The sequence below is a fragment of the Suncus etruscus genome, chromosome 20 (genome assembly GCF_024139225.1).
Source record: "Suncus etruscus isolate mSunEtr1 chromosome 20, mSunEtr1.pri.cur, whole genome shotgun sequence".
NCBI lineage: Eukaryota > Metazoa > Chordata > Mammalia > Eulipotyphla > Soricidae > Suncus > Suncus etruscus.
The window spans coordinates 34827464-34844248 of NC_064867.1; the positions used below are offsets into that span (position 1 = coordinate 34827464).

The following is a 16785-nucleotide window of genomic DNA, read 5'->3' on the forward strand; positions in this document are numbered from 1 at the left end:
ACTATTTTTGTTGCCCTGTTGCTCCTCCTGCCTTTCCTTTTCCTGTGGTCCTCTCTGACTGCCCCCTCCTCCCAGTTTGTCTTCACCTCCTTTCTCTCTCCTGGCCAAGGGGTTGGCTGTAAGGCTTGTGGCTTCTCTACCTTGTCTTTTTCCTATTAAAATCGACCTCCGGAAAAACCTTTCCTTGTCAGTGTCGTACCTACCTGGCAGTGGGCTTTGGCACCAGAGCTCGGAACTGGATTGGCTGCATGCAAAGCAAGTGCAGTATGCATTGTCCTTTTGCTCCAGCCCTGAGTTTTGATCCCTAGTACTAATGGCCCCTTGGCATCTCCAAGAACAGCACCTTCCCGCACCTGATGAGGAGCAGGAATAGTCCCAGTATAAAAGGGTGTGGGACCCAAATGAGGAAAAAAATATTGAGAGGTGTGTGTGTGGTGGGGGGAGCTGGTCCATACTTACTCCTGATAGCGTCTGGGACCATATGGCATTTCTGGGATCATATCCAGGTCAGGCAAATGCGAGGCAAGTACCACACCTGTTTATTGCTCTGGCCCAATATAATTATTTTTGGGGGCTAAACCAGCACTTTTCAGGGTTTCCTTCTGGCTCTGCACTCATGAATTACTCCTGGTGGTACACAGAGGTCCATACTGGAAACTGGGGATCAAACCTGTGTTGGCTGTGTGCAAGGCAAACACGCTATCCACTGTACTATAACTCTAGCTCCCAATAATAATTTTAAAAGCCCCAACCTTTTTTTGGTTTTTGGGTCACACCCATCAGTGCTCGGGGGTCACTCTTGGCAGGCTCGGGGACCATATGGGATGCCGGGATTTGAACCACCGACCTTCTGCATGCAAGGCAAACACCTTACCTCCATGCTATTTCTCTGGCCCTAAATAGTCCTTTTATAGCAGAACTTATATATGAGCACCAGTCTCTTAATTTCTTTGCATAAATCACAAATCAATGCCATTTAAACCTAGAATAATGAGGCAATTTGGAAGGAAAAAATAAAACAACAAGAAGTAGCTAGAGCTTCAAATGATTTATTTGTGAAACTGGTACAGCACACATGTAAATTTTAGAAGAAAGCAGAATTTCAAAGCTAGCAATTAGCTCGCCGGTCCAGAATGCTGACTGGTCAGGGGTGCACTCACAGAAAGCCAAAATGGAATCTGGGCCAGGGTCAGCTGCGTCTCACTATGACCTAAGAAATTCACTTAAATCGAAATGATACAAACCCCACAATAAGGACAGAATAAGTCATTTCTCATCAGAAAGGGAGAAGTACGCAGCACTTAACATGATTTAACACAAACCCTAATAACGCCAAAATATGATGCTTCCTGTCAAATACAAAGGACAGCTAGTGGCGAACACAAGGATACAGGCTGTGAACTTGCACTGAAAGGGACTGGGAGGACTGAGTGACAGTAAGAGAAACTGTGTGTGTGAGAGAGAAAGAGAGAGTGTGTGTGTCTATCAAATCAGGAGTAGTCATTGTCATCCCTACTTGGTTTCTCTTCTCTGGCACTTGCCTCATCACCGTCACCATTCTAAGGTCCTAAGAGGCCTTCATGTTGTGTTCGTGGGTGTGTGTCTAATCAGTCATCGTTTCTGTCATCACTACTTGGCTCTTTTTCTTCGGCACTCGCTTCATCTTCATCATCCTAAGGGGTAAAAACAATCATTAAATTATTGGTATGGGGGCTACAGTCAGCTGTGTTTACAGTTTAACTCCTAGCCCAGTGCTCAGGACTCACTCCTGGTGACAACTGAAGTCCATCTGAGGTGCTGGAGATCAAACCTGAGTTGGGGGGCCGGAGAGATAGCACAGCAGTAATGCGTTTGCCTTAGATGCAGAAGGACAGTGTTTTGAATCCCAGCATCCCTTGTAGTCCCCAAGCGTGCCAGGAGCGATTTCTGAGCATAGAGCCAATAGGAACACCTGAGCGCTGCCAACTGAGACCCAAAAACCAAAAACCAAAATAAAATAAAATAAAATAAAATAAAAATAAAAAACCTGAGTTGGCTTTGAGCAATCAAATGCCTGCATGCATATGCCAACTCTCTGGCCCAACATAAATTTTTCTTTAAAGACTCAAACGGCGGGGGGGGGGAGAGGTAGCACAGCGGCGTTTGCCTTGCAAACAGCAGATCCAGGATTACAGGTGGTTGGTTCGAATCCCGGTGACCCATATGGTCCCTCGTGCTTGCTAGGAGCTATTTCTGAGCAGACAGCCAGGAGTAACCCCTGAGTACCGTCAGGTGTGGCCCAAAAGAAAGAAAGAAAGAAAGAAAGAAAGAAAGAAAGAAAGAAAGAAAGAAAGAAAGAAAGAAAGAAAGAAAGAAAGAAAGAAAGAAAGAAAGAAAGAAAGAAAGAAAGAAAGAAAGAAAGAAAGAAAGAAAGAAAGAAAGAAAGAAAGAAAGAAAGAAGAAAGAAAGGAAAGAAAGAAAGAAAGAAAGAAAGAAAGAAAGAAAGAAAGAAAGAAAGATAGAAAGACAGAAAGAAAGAAAGAAAGAAAGAAAGAAAGAAAGAAAGAAAGAAAAGAAAGGAAGGAAAGGAAGGAAGGAAGGAAGGAAGGAAGAAAGAAAGAAAGAAAGAAAGAAAGAAAGAAAGAAAGAAAGAAAGAAAGAAAGAAAGAAAGAAAGAAAGAAAGAAAGAAAGAAAGGGAGGGAGGGAGGAAGGAAGGAAGGAAGGAAGAAAGAAAGAAAGAAAGAAGAAAGAAAGAAAGAAAGAAAGAAAGAAAGAAAGAAAGAAAGAAAGAAAGAAAGAAGAAAGAAAGAAAGAAAGAAAGAAAGAAAGAGGAAGGAAGGAAGGAATAAAGGAAGTAAAAAGGAAGGAAGGAAGGAAAGAGAATAAAAGCAAGATAATGCTTCGTAGGGCTAGAGAAATACCAGTAGTAGGAATTAAAGCTCACTGATTTGACGATAGCATGATATGTGGCCCCCTGAGCCCCCACCAGGAGGGATTCCTGAGCTCAGACTCAGGAATAAGTGCTGAGCATAGCGAGGTATGACCCCAAAATCATACTTCATTTTTTCTCTCATTTACACCTGGTACGTGGTACTAGGGATCAAACCCAGGGCCTCACTCATGCAAGGCAAGTGCTCTACCACTAAACCACTTAGAAGCTTCAATATGTGCACCAGTGAGGAAGGCAATCCGTTTTCCAACTTAAGAGGCAATAGATCTGAAGTGCGTCTGAGTCACAGAAGATGCTGTTGCTCCTGAGGGACCCCACAGTAAGGAAAGGCTGCTCAGGAACATGATGAGTGAGAAACATCCTACACTTGCTTTCCTGCTCCTTTAAGAGACAGCAAACTGGCTTTCCATGCAAGTCTGAGGTTTGGGCTCAGTTTGAATCTCTGCCCTCTGTGACCTGGGTACCCTTCGGCAAGTTCTTAACCTTTCTGGAGTTTAGTGTTCTCATCAGAAAAATCAGCCTGCTCCAGATGTTATAACAAAGAGCATTTGGTGACTTAGTGTTCCTAGTCATAAATGCCATAATCGGGCCTGGAGAGATAGCACAGCGGTGTTTGCCTCGCAAGCACCTGATCTAGGACCAAAGGTGGTTGGTTCGAATCCCGGTGTCCCATATGGTCCCCCGTGCCTGCCAGGAGCTATTTCTAAACAGACAGCCAGGAGTAACCCCTGAGCACCACCGGGTGTGATCCAAAAAAAAACAAAAAACAAAAAAAATGAATGCCATAATCAGAACCACATCTGTTGGAAAGGTCCTACGTACAGTGGGAACTGAGCACTGTTTTTTGCACTTCCCTTTCCCAGGAAGGCCCCAGCTGTGTTTGCAGAAGTCTGAAGTTCACCAACAGCCTCCTAGTGGGCGTGCTCCCAGGATTCCCGGTTCTTTAGCTCTGCCAGCTACACTTGAACTGCCCCAGGACAAAATGAGGTCATGTTTGGAACCATAAAGAGGTCACTTTCTCATTAGCTGCTACATCCTCACATGTTAAAGTGTCTTTCATAGACTGTTTCTATTATTAAGCCCATGCGATACCTTTGTCACAGATCCTTCTTGGAAGAAAATAATTACAATGCATGTAGGCTCATCAATTTTCTTCTACAGACATAGAAACATTTTCTTGGGTTTGTATCATACGCAGCCATCTAGACTATTTACAGCTCAGGGATCCCCCAGCTACAGAGCTGGGGATTGAACTTGGAGCCTTTTGCTTGAAAAACACATGTTAGGTTAAAATAAAAATGAGTTTGGTGCTTTGAGCTATCAACCAAGTGTTCACAAAAAATACTTGTTTTTTTGGGGGGGGACACATATACCCAATAGTACTCAGGAGTTACTCTTGGCTTTGCACTTACAAATTACTCCTGGAAGGCTCAGGGGACCATATGAGATGGGATATTGGATATGGTTCCATATGGGTTGCTTGGGATCAAACCCAGGTCAGTTGCTTGCAAGGCAAATGCTATTCTATCGCCCCAGCCCCACAAAAAAAAAACACTTTCTTTGGATTCCTGTGCCCTATTTCCTGATTCTGATGGTCCTCAACTTCCTAATCTTAAACATCTATAAATAGTTCCTTGTCTTTTCTTTTTTCTTTTTTGGCTGTTTTGAGCACATCACTGGGGACTGAATTCAGAAATCATCCCTGGTGGTGCTTAGGGGATCCTGGAGATGTGAATCTAGATCAGCAGGATGCAATACAGGTGAAATGCCTTAAGCATTTTACAATCTCCTGGCCCTCTTTTTTGGAAGAGGGAAGGGAAGGAAGGGAAGGGAAAGGAAGGGAAGGGGAGGGGAGGGGAGGGATGGAAGGAAGGAAGGAAGAAGTAAGGAGAAAGAAGAAAGTTAGTTAAGAGTCCTCTGGTTATAAACTGAAAACAATATAAGAAACAAAGAATAGTTCCTGATTTTTTTGGTTTGTTTGTTTGTTTGTTTTTTGGCCCACACTCTGTAATGTTTGGGTGTTAGTCCTGGCTATATTCTATAAATCGGTCCTGGCTTGGGAGACCACAAGGACATCAGGGGATTGTGGCGTGGTCCCACTTAGGTTAGTGCGTGCAATGCAAGTTCCCTACAACTTGAGCCACCGCTCCAGCCTCTGGTTTTATGTCTTAATTTTTTATTTTATATTTTGAGGTGTTTTTTTGGTCACACCCACAGCGCTCATGGGTTACTCATGTTTCCACATGGAGAAATCACTGCTGGCAGGCTCAGGAGACCATATTGGATGCTGAAATTGGAACCAATGAATTTTTTTGCAATGCAAACGCTTTACCTCCATGCTATCTCTCCAGCACCTTTTTAAAAGTTTTTTTGCTATGTCTTAATTTTTAAACAGGAGAACCTGAATGTGACTATTTCAGAATTGTATATCAATGAATGTTTTATATTTATAACATATAAAAGAAAATTGTGTATATTATCACTTAATTTCAGTTATTTTGCACTGCATAAACAGAACACAATTGGAGAAATATATATATCAAAATATGTAAAATTAATATACTGGCTACAGAAAACAAGAAAATCTCTCCCAGATTTGCTATCCTCGCACCAGAGTAAAATTTTATTTATCAATGTTCATTTCATAATTGCTTCAACAACTACTAGAATATAAGCAAGATTTTCTTCTCTCGCTTTTTTTAATTTTTGGATCAGACCCGGCAGAACTCAGGATTTACTGAACTCTACGTTCAGAAATTACTCCTAAACAAAAAAAAAAGATAAAAAAACGAAATTGCTCCAGGCAGGCTCGGGGGACCATGTGAGATGCCAGGATTTGAACAACAGTCCTTTCACATGCAAGGCAAATGCCCTACCTACATGCTATCTCTCCGGGCCTCCTTTCTTCTTTTTTTTTTTTTAATTTAAGTTTTTTGTTTTGGAGTCATACCAGGCGGTGCTCAGGGGTCACTCCTGCCTCTACACTCAGATATCGCTCCTGGCAGGCTCTGGGGAGCACATAGGATGCCAGGACTCAAACCACTGTGATTCTTCATGCAAGGCAAATGCCCTACCTCCATCCTATCCCTCAGGCCTCATTTTTTCTCTTTTAATGAAAAAAATTTAATTACATAAAGAGCAGAGTGTCCTGCTCCTATACATACCCATCACTAGCTTCAAACTCATTTTTTTTTTTGGTTTTTGGGCCACACCCTGTGACGCTCAGGGGTTACTCCTGGCTATGCGCTCAGAAGTTGCTCCTGGCTTCTTGGGGGACCATATGGGATGCCGGGGGATCAAACTGCGGTCCGTCCTAGGCTAGCACAGGTAAGGCAGGCACCTTACCTCCAGTGCCACCACCCGGCCCCTAGCTTCAACTCTTTTTTTTTTTTTTTTTTTTTTTTTTGGTTTTTGGGCCACACCCGGTGATGCTCAGGGGTTACTCCTGGCTATGCGCTCAGAAGTCGCTCCTGGCTTGGGGGACCATATGGGATGCCGGGGGATCGAACCCTGGTCCGTCCTAGGCTAGCGCAGGTAAGGCAGGCACCTTACCTTTAGCGCCACCGCCCGGCCCCATAGCTTCAACTCTTACTCAAATTTCTTTATGCTCATTTTATCTGCATTTCAGTCTCCTGGTTATATATATAGAAAAACCACACCCAGTAATACTCAGAGGTTTTTCCTGGCTCTGCACTCAGAAATCCCTTCTAGTAAGCTTGGGAAATCATAATACACGATGAGGTAGGTATTGTGACAAGGAAAGTAGCAGAGGGAGAAGAGAGGGGGCTGGGAATCAAACCTACTTCATCTCAGGTCGGCTGTGTGCAAAGCAAACACCCTACCACTGTGCAATTCCAATGGCCCCCTTAATATATATTTCTAGGGCTGGGAGATAGTACAGCAAATAGTCAAATAGGACACAGAGCTGACCCACTTAATTCTTAGAGTCACTTAAGGTCCATTGACTCCTTCCAAGAGTGATACCTGAGTGAAGAGTGAGTCAGAAATAAGCCTTAGACACAGACCCCAAAATATATTTATATGGGGCCCGGAGAGATAGCCCAGCGACATTTGCCTTGCAAGCAGCCGATCCAGGACCAAAGGTGGTTGGTTCGAATCCCGGTGTCCTATATGGTCCCCTGTGCCTGCCAGGAGCTATTTCTGAGCAGACAGCCAGGAGTAACTCCTGAGCACTGCCGGGTGTGAGCCAAAAACCAATATATATAAATTATATATAAATATATATATAATATATGTAAATTATAATATAAATTTTACAGTGTATTTTAGGCAAATTTTAACAATAAGTTTTTTTTTGTTTTTGTTTTTTGGTTTTTGGGTCACACCCAGCAATGCTCAGGGGTTATTCCTGGCTCTACGCTCAGAAATCACCCCCGGCAGGCTCAGGGGACCATATGGGATGCCGGGATTTGAACCAGCGACCTTCCGCATGTAAGGCAACCGCCTTACCGCTGTGCTATCTCTCCGGCCCCACAATAAGTTTTATAAGTCTCATCTCATTTGATCGGCAATCATTCACATCAGTATCTGAAATAGATTAGCTGCCATGGCCAGTGTGTAATACATAGATGGATAAAGCTGTGTTCTTCTCTTGAAGCTATGAGGGAAGGAATTGAAAATGTCATTCCTATGCTTGTTGTGTATATAAACATTTCGATGGGATTATTATGTTACTGACACTACCCTGGTCAGTGATTGTGCCCTACCCTAGTGTGTGACCTGGCATTTTGCTCCCACCTTAGGGTAGGGCAAAATCACCGATCAGGGTAGGGTCAGTTACATAATAATCCCATGAAATGTTTACATACACAACAATGCTCATACAAGAGATTAAACAGGTCAGAAGAGGTCAGGAAAGAGCCTCATGAGAATGCTCAATGAATAACATGGAACATGGGACTCTGACAGAGGATATCAGTTGAGATCTATTAGCAGAAGGTCTAGGGCAAATTTAAGAAAACAATAGTGCAGGGGGCCGGGCGGTGGCGCTGGAGGTAAGGTGCCTGCCTTGCCTGCGCTAGCCTAGGACGGACGGCGGTTCGATCCTCCGGCGTCCCATATGGTCTCCCAAGAAGCCAGGAGCAACTTCTGAGCACATAGCCAGGAGTAACCCCTGAGCGTCACAGGGTGTGGCCCAAAAACAAAAAAAAAAAAAGAAAACAATAGTGCGTTTTTTTTGTTTTTGTTTTTGTTTTATTGGTTTTTGGGCTAAAGCTGGTGGTGCTCAGGGGTTACTCCTGGCTGTCTGCTCAGAAATAGCTCTTGGGAGGCACGGGGGATTCTATGGGACACCGGGATTCAAACCAACCACCTTAGGCTGCTTGCAAGGCAAACGCCGCTGTGCTATCTCTCCGGGCCCCATTTTGTTTTGTTGTTGCTTTTTTTGGACACATTTGGTTGTTATTAGAGCTGACCCCTGGCTCTGTGCTTGGGGCTCACTACTGGAGGCTCAGGGGACATTTTGGAATGTCAGGGACCAAAACCAGGTTGGACTTATGCAAGACAAAAGCCTTACCAGCTGTACTTTCATTTCATTTTGGGGTGGGGGTATGTTGGGGCCTTACCCAGCAATGCTCAGGGATCACCCCAAATGGGGTTCAAGAGACCTGAGCCTGCCAGGAGCAATTTCTGAGCATAGAGCCAGGAGTCACCCCTGAGCACTGCCGGATGTGACACTAAAACCAAAACAAAAGTATTTTCTCTTGGAGGAGTCACACCAGGCAGTGTTCAAGGGTTACTCTGTACTCAAGAATTACTCCTGGCTTGCTTGGTGACCATATGTGATTGTGACAGAGATAGAACCCTGGTCAGCGTGTGTGTGTATGGGTGTGTGAGAGTGTGAATGTGTGTACGTGTGTGTGCCTTTCTTGCTGTACTATCATTCTGCCCCCACAAAACTGTATTCTTTTTCAAGTTCTTGGACCACATCCAGCAGTGCTGGTGGGGGTGGATGTTACTACTGGTTCTGTGCCCTGCACTCAGAAATAACTCCTGGCAGGGCTAGAGATATGGCATGGAGGTAAGGCATTTGCCTTACCCCAGAATCAGGTACCACCCTAGGGTGGGAGCAGAATCAGGTACCACCCTAGTGAGGGAGCAAATGCCAGGTCACACCCTAGGGTAGGGCACATTTATTGATTAGGTTAGGATCAGTAACATAATAGCACCCTCAAGCTGCACTGCGCCTTGTGTGAGCAGAAGGCAGTGCTGCCGGCCTAGGCGGCGGACCTGGCCTTCTTCCCCGAGCACCTACATCTGCCAGCACCACAATGATGAGGTGAGTCGAGGGTCCCCCAAGCCTTGCCCTCTGTGTGTCCCCCCTGGACGACGTGGCGCGCGTGCTCCAGGCTCTCCAAACTCTCTAGACCCACAGGCTGGGCTGGGCTTGGGGACGGTCCCCGAGGCTTGGAGTGCTCTTGGCCCCGCTTTGTGTGTGTGTGCTTGGTTCCATGTGTCCGTGATAGATGTGCGTGCTTCCACTGCCCAGCACCCACAGGTGAATGCACTTCTTGTCTGGCACATGCGCCCCAAGAGCTGTATAGCCAGCTCATCTGCTCGCCACGCGGTGCCCTATTGTGCGCCTTTATGCAGCGACTCATCCGTGCCAAGTCTCCCCAGCAGGAGACAGGCTTCATGGGTCTGTGCTGATCACCGCTTGTGCATGTATTTGGGTTATTTTTGGGGGGAAGGGGATATTTGCGTGGAGTCAAGGGACGGTATTTGGGGATGTGGGAGGTTGAGGTTGAATGTTCGCCCTGTGTCTGCATGCGTGGCTCTTGAGGTTCCTTTTTTGGGTCACCCCTGCTTGTTCTGGTTCTGATTCGGGCTTGGGAGCCCCAAGAGTGTCCGGTTTCTGCATTCAATTCAAAGTGTTTTTCCAACCTCCCCCAGTTCCCCTTCCTTCGGGATGCGCACCCTAAGGGGTCAGCTACCCTTGGTGAAAAAGCTAACCCAGGTGCACGCAGATTTCGAACCAATCACCTTTGGTCGTGGATCGGCTGCTTGCAAGGCAAACGCCACTGTGCTATCTCTCCGCTATTTGATCTCTTGATGCCTTCCAGTTATTGCAAGTTTGGGGGTATCGAACGGCTGAGCCTAAGAGAGCGCTATGAGCAGGGCTGAATGAGGAGGGTGTTTGCCTTGCAAGCTGCCGAACCAGGGTTGGAGTTCAGACACCCTATATGGTCACTTATTGAGCCTGTGGTGCGGAGCCTAGATTAACCCCTGAGTGCCTGCTTGTGGGGCCCCCAAACCAATAAAAACAACAAACCAGTGCCCCAAAGTTAGGGCTACAGGTGAGGTATACCTATTTTTATTTTATCCTTTAGTGAGAGACTGCCTGTGCTTTCTAAACCCAAGTGGGGTTGCTGGGAACAACTGGGGTATTCCTGTTTTGGTTCTCAGATCTGCATCCTCACCCCTTGTTTTTTGCCTACCCCCAACCTGTTTGTTTTGGGGTAGCACTCATGGCCCAAAGCTACTTGGCTTCTTTCTCCCTTTGTAAGAAAAAAAGCCAAACAAAAGCTTTTAAATTCATATATATATTGTTTTTTGGGTCACACCTGGCTCTATGCTCAGAAGTTGCTCCTGGCTCCTGGCAGGCTCAGGGGACCATATGGAATGCCGGGATTCGAACCACTGAACTTCTGCATGAGAGGCAAATGCCTTACCTCCATGCTATCTCTCTGGCCGGTAAATTCATATTTTCTTGGTGAGCACCTCTATTGCTAGATGGTAGTTTCTAGCGAGAGGATTAGTTCACTTTTTTAGGTTTTAATGGTAATTGTAATTGTGAAAATTTTCATTTTGGGGGGGGTCCTACCCTGTGACATCAGTGGTTCCTCCTGGCTCTGTGCTCAGAAATCTGTCCTGGGTTGGGGGACCATATGGGATGCGGAAACCGAGCCAACCATTTTAGTCAACAACCTGGGTTTACTGTTTGGAAAGCAAACGTCCTACTGGAGAACAATTGCTTTTTGTTTGTTTTGTTTATGTTTTTGTTTTTGGGCCACAGCACCAGCATACGGACTAAGGAGGAGGATGAAAAACAAGCGGAGGCGGTGACTCCCGTATCCGAGGTGGCCACTTGGGTGTCGTCAGCAGTCCCATGGCCCCCAAATCCGCAGCTCTACCCCAGCCTCCGCCGGCTGAAGACCGAGAAGGATCAGGCCATGTCCTATGACCAACGATCCTCCCTCCATGAGAAAGGACGGTGAGTGATCAATGTTTGCACCCAGTGAAACCCCAAAAGAAACAAACCCAGAGTCTGCCCCAGGGGAGAAAGGGACAGAGCCCAGGCGGGAGGCCATGGGTACATTAGCCCCTGACTTGGGCCCAAGGGGATGTGTGTGGTGACAGGCGATTGTCCTGGAGGATTTGGGGAGTTGGCCGAGTGTCCCCGAGGGCCCCAGCCACCCCTAATCCGGTCCCCCAATTCAGGCTACATAGGATTGTGTTAGATGTCAAAATGGGCCTTTGGGGAAAGGGTCAAAGACAAGCTGTAAGGTGTAAGCTCCGGCGAGCAACTTGTGTTGTCCGGGCTGGCCTGCGGGGGGTTTTACAAAGCCATGCCAAGAACAGTCCCCTGAGTGTGAAGCGAAAGAGTTGGGTCGCAGGGTAGCGACAGGAGCCTTACTGCAAACAGAAAATTCTGTATCTAATTTTAATATACGTTTGCGCAATTCTGGGGAAATATACTTTGGAGTTTGGAAGTCCTCAGTTATCCAGGTTCGTGTGCCCAACTGCCTCTTCTATCGCTGTAACCCCTTCCCACCTGAACTGATCCCACCTGAATGAATGATCAGAACTGCCCACACCTGGGATGGGTGGGGGATTTAAAAGACGGAGAGTTGGAGGTCAGGGAAAGCGTGGAAATGGAGGACAACAGTGGACGTCCTCGCCGCCGTGGGTGAGCCTGCTGAAGAGCTGGAAGGGAGATAGGGCTGTGTAGGCCATGTGGGGAGACCTGCATGCTGGGGACTGAGGTGGTCTGGCTGCGTCCTGGAAAGGCCTCGACTGCTCTGTGCATCTCTGCCCTCACCCTGCCACCTTCGGGGTGGGCTCTCTGCCGGACCATAGGGGCTTCGGGACGGGCTGGGCCCAGAGCGGCCTCCCCTCTGTTCTGCACACCAACATGGGGAAACATGGTTTCTGTTAAGGCAGCGGGGGCCGTCTGGGATGCGGGGTTCAGCGCGGGATTCCTTAGTCAGCCACCTGGGTTGTCTGAGCAATATAGTCTTTCTGATTTTGGGTTTTGGGCAGTGACAGGCGCTACCAGCAGCAGAACCCGTGGTGGCGCCTGGTGGGATTGGGACAATTCATGGCGGAGATGGGACAATTCGCGGCGGAGATGGGACAATTCGCGGAGGAGGTGGTACAATTCGTGGAGGCCAAAATGACAGTTGCGGCGGGATCGGTTAGAGATAGAGACCGCTCCCGTTTGCCTTTAAGGCCCAAAGCGCAGCAAAGGGCCCAAGGCGGTAAGTGGTCATTTGCTTTTGGGCCACTCGGGCACGCTCAGGGGTTCCTCCTGGTCCCTCACAGGTCACCCCTGGCCTGCTGCGGGGGGTGGGGAGAAGGTCCCTCTGGGATGGCGGATTCAAACACCGTCCTTCTGCATGCAAGGCAAATGCCTTACTGCCAGGCTTTCTCTCCGGACCGCACAACAATTTCATAGGAGAGAAAGCCCCCTGGGTCTGGGAAAGTTTCTTTACTTACTAGACTAGCTTGTCTTCCTTCCAGGGAATCGCAGCAGGGGACAAGGGCAAGGACAAGGCCGAGGGCGAGGGCGAGGGAGAGGCCGTGGTCGGGTTGCCGTGGCCCAGGGGCCCGCTCCTCAATTTGATCCCGCCCCCCCCCCTTGAACCTCGAAGCGCCTTTGGAAATCGCTCCTCCCTTGAACCCCGCATCAGCCCCAAACTGCCCTGCAGAGAAGAGCATGAGCCCGCCAGCCCCCTGCAACAACATGGTAAGTAGCGGCCATTCCCTATTGGGCCACGCCTGGGGATGCCGCCTGGGGATGCTCAGGGGTTCCACCTGGTCTCTGCGCACAAATCGCCCCTGGACTTCTAGGGGGGAACCTATGAGATGCCGGGATTCAAACACCGTCCTTCTGGCAAGGCAAACGCCTGCAGCCCGCTCTCCCTGGTTTTCTGGGAACAAGTGTTTTTTTTTTTTTTTTTTTTTTTGGTTTTTGGTTTTTGGGCCACACCCGGCAGTGCTCAGGGGTTACTCCTGGCTGTCTGCTCAGAAATAGCTCCTGGAAGGCACGGGGGACCCTATGGGACACCGGGGTTTGAACCAACCACCTTTGGTCCTGGATCGGCTGCTTGCAAGGCAAACGCCGCTGTGCTATCTCTCCGGGCCCCGAGAACAATTTTCAATAGGAGAAAAGTCCCTTGGGTCTGGGGAGTCTTGACTAGCTTGTGCTGCTCGCTCCAGCTGGGTTTAACTCGAGGCAGTTTGGATCCCAGAGCCATCCATCCCTGCACTGGGAAGCACCCCATAAGCACTGCCAGGTGTGATGAATAGAAAAGATCAGGGGCCCAGAGATAGCAAAGCGGGAGGACATTTGCATCACAAGCAGCTTCCTGAGCACTGGGCTAGGAGTTAAGCTGTAAACACAGCTGACTGTGTTTTCAAAGCCAATAACTCATTGATTGTTTTTACCCCTTAGGATGATGAAGATGATGAAGCCAGTGCCGAAGAAAAAGAGCCAAGTAGTGATGACAGTGATGATGCCTGATGTGACGATGCACACACACACACACACACACACACACACACACACACAAACACAACATGGAGGCCTCCTAGTACATACACTTGGGATGGTGAAGGTGATGAGGCAAATGCCAGAGAAACCAATTAGGGATGACAGCGACAACTCTTGATTTAATAGACACACTCTCTCTCAATCAGTCTCACTCACACACTCTCTTACTGTCACTCAGTCCTCCCAGTCCCTTTCAGTGCCAGTTCATAGCCTGTGTCCTTGTATTCGCAGCTACTAGCTGTCCTTCTGTTTTCAAAGGAAGCATCTTTTATTTTGGTGTTACTGAGGGTTTGTATTAAATCATGTGAAGTGCTGTGTACTTCTCCCTTTCTTAGGAGAAATGACTTATACTGTCCTTATCGTGGGGTATCATTTCGATTTAAGTGAATGTCTTAGGTCATAGTGAGATGCAACTGACCCTGGCCCAGATTCCATTTTGGCTTTCTCTCAGTGCACCTATGACCAGTCAGCATTCTGGACCTGCAAGCTAATTGCTAGTTTTGAAATTCTGCTTTGTTTATTCTAAAATTTAGATTTGTACTGTACTACTTTCACAAATAAATCATTTGAAGCTCTAGCTATTTCTTGTTGTTTTATTTTTCCCTTTAAATGGCCTCATTATTCTAGTTTTAAATGACATTGATTTGTGATATATGCAAAGAAATTAAGAGACTGGTGCTAATACATAAGTTCTGCTATGAAAGGTCTATTTAGGGCCGGAGAAATAGCATGGAGGTAAGGCCTTTGCCTTGCATGCAGAAGGTTGGTGGTTCAAATCCCGGTATCTCATATGGTCCCTGAGCCTTCCAGGAGCGATTTCTGAGTGTAGAGCCAGGAATGACCCCCGAGTGCTGCTGGGTGTGACCCAAAAACCAAACAATGGGGGGGCTTTTAAAATTATTATTGGGGGCTAGAGTTATAGTACAGAGGATAGGGTGTTTGCCTTGCACACAGCCAACACAGGTTTGATCCCCAGTTTCCAGTATGGACCTCTGTGTACCACCAGGAGTGCAAGCAAGAAGTAAACCCTGAACAGTGCTGGTTTAGCCCAGAAACAAAATAATTATATTGGGCCAGAGCAATAAACAGGTATGGCACTGGCCTCGCATGTGCCTGACCTGGATTTCATCCCAGGCAAGCCATATGGTCCCAGACGCCATCGGGAGTAAGTATGGACCACCCCCTACAGACACACCTCTCAATTTTTTTTTGTTTTGGGCCCACACCCTTTTGTTTTGGGGCTATTTCTGCTTCTCATCAGTTGTGGGAGTGTGTTGTTCTTGGAGTTGCCAAGAGGCCATTAGTATAAGGGATCAAAACTCGGGGCTGGAACAATAGGACAATACATACTGCACTTGGTTTGCATGCAGCCAGTCCAGTTCCGAGCTCTGGTGCCAAAGCTCACTGCCAGGTACGCATGACTCTGACAAAGAAAGGTTTTTCCAGAGGTCGAGTTAAACAGTGAAAAGACAAAGTAGATAAGCCACAAGTCTTACAGCCGACCCCTTTGCTGGAGAGAGAGAGAGAGTTGAGGATAAGAGAAAGTGGGAGGGGTGGGGGGCAGTCAGAGAGGACCAGAGGAAAGGCAAAGGCAGGAAGAACAACAGGGCAAGAAAAATAGTCCAGCCAACTATTTTTCCTGTATACTGGCAGCCAGCTTTTAGGATTTTTAGGGGTTACTCCTGGCTCTGAACTCAGAATTGCTCCAGGCTCGGGGGACCATCAGCAGGTGTGTCCCAAAAACCAAAAAGAAAAAATGGCAGGACAGAAAAGTGATTCCAAACAGCTTCTGAGATTCCCTGGTTGGTGCTTGATAAAGCACCGTGGCTAAGACTAAGAAAATAGTCTGAGGAATCAGAGTGGATAGCACAGTGGGAGGGAGGAAAGGAAGAAAGGATGGGAGGACGGAGGGAGGGAGTAGCACGGAAGCAAGGAAGAAAAGGAAGGAGGGAGAAAGGAAAATCAGGCCAGGGTTGTACATAAAATGCCAGGCCTGAATTTCAACTAACTGTGGATAAGGGGGCGCCGGATAAGAGGTGGCTCACTGACCCCAAGGTTCTGATCTAGAAGTTCCCATCCACCTCTAGAGGACAAAGCCTCAGCTGTCTAAGTTCTAGTGGCCCCCAGTAGGGGACCTCTGTTTCTCTGGCCTACACTGCATCCAAGGCCCCATCCCTTGCAGGCTGGAGGGAGGACAGCTGGAAGGACCTTCCCCTTGCATGTCCCTATCCTGGATTGATTCCTGACACCCCAGATAGTCTCCCAAGTACGGAGCCGGGCAATGGGTAATTCCCCAAAATGAAAACGTGATGAAAACGTTTTATCCCCAGCACTGATTTTTGGGGTTTTTTTGGGTCACATCCTGCATTGCTCAGGGATTATTCTTAGCTCTTCACTCAGAAATGGCTCCCACAGGCTCAGGGGACCATATGGGTGCCGAGGTTCGAACCACCATCCTTTTGCATGCAAGACAAATGCCCTACCTTCATCCTATCTCTCCAGCCCCTATTTACTCATTTTATTTTTTTATAATTTTTTTATTTTGAATTATGAGAACAAAAGATGCAAAGAAAGAGGATAAGGTAAAGTTACAGTGGAAGGACAATCACCCATAACATAATTATCAGAAGAAGTCCCCTTGCTGATATATTTACTTTGAACTTTCACCAAAGAAAGTTAAGATAAATAAAACAGAATCCATGTGCAATTACTTTGTCCCTCAAGTCCCCAGATTGTAGCACATTATAATATTTCTTAACAGCACACAAGGCAATCTAAAGCCATCAAACTTACGTAAATCCTTAAACATTAGAGGCATAGTATGTTTTACATTTCCATGTACATGCATATTAGCTTAAGTTAACCTCAAATTTTAAGTGGGTGCGTTTTAAGGATTAGAGTCAAAGGAGCACAGTAAAAACGGTGTTAGAGTGGCAATTGTTGTTTGCATAGGCCCACCAAAATATGAGAGGCATGGAAAGGAATAACCTTGGACTAAATACAAAGAGATCTTACCCCTGAAGTTTCCTGGCATAAGACCAGCTCTAGGCCCCAGGAAAG

At 47.0% G+C, this 16785-nt stretch overlaps 1 long non-coding RNA gene across 1 annotated transcript in view; it reads right to left on the bottom strand.

The window, feature by feature from the left end:
• Window positions 1-1033: 1033 nt before the first annotated feature.
• Window positions 1034-16785, bottom strand: part of LOC125998114 (uncharacterized) — a 258434-nt gene continuing 242682 nt past the window's right edge. Inside the window, exon 2 of the long non-coding RNA XR_007491868.1 lies at window positions 1034-1323. This is a non-coding gene — a long non-coding RNA (uncharacterized LOC125998114). The remainder of the gene's footprint in view (window positions 1324-16785) is intronic.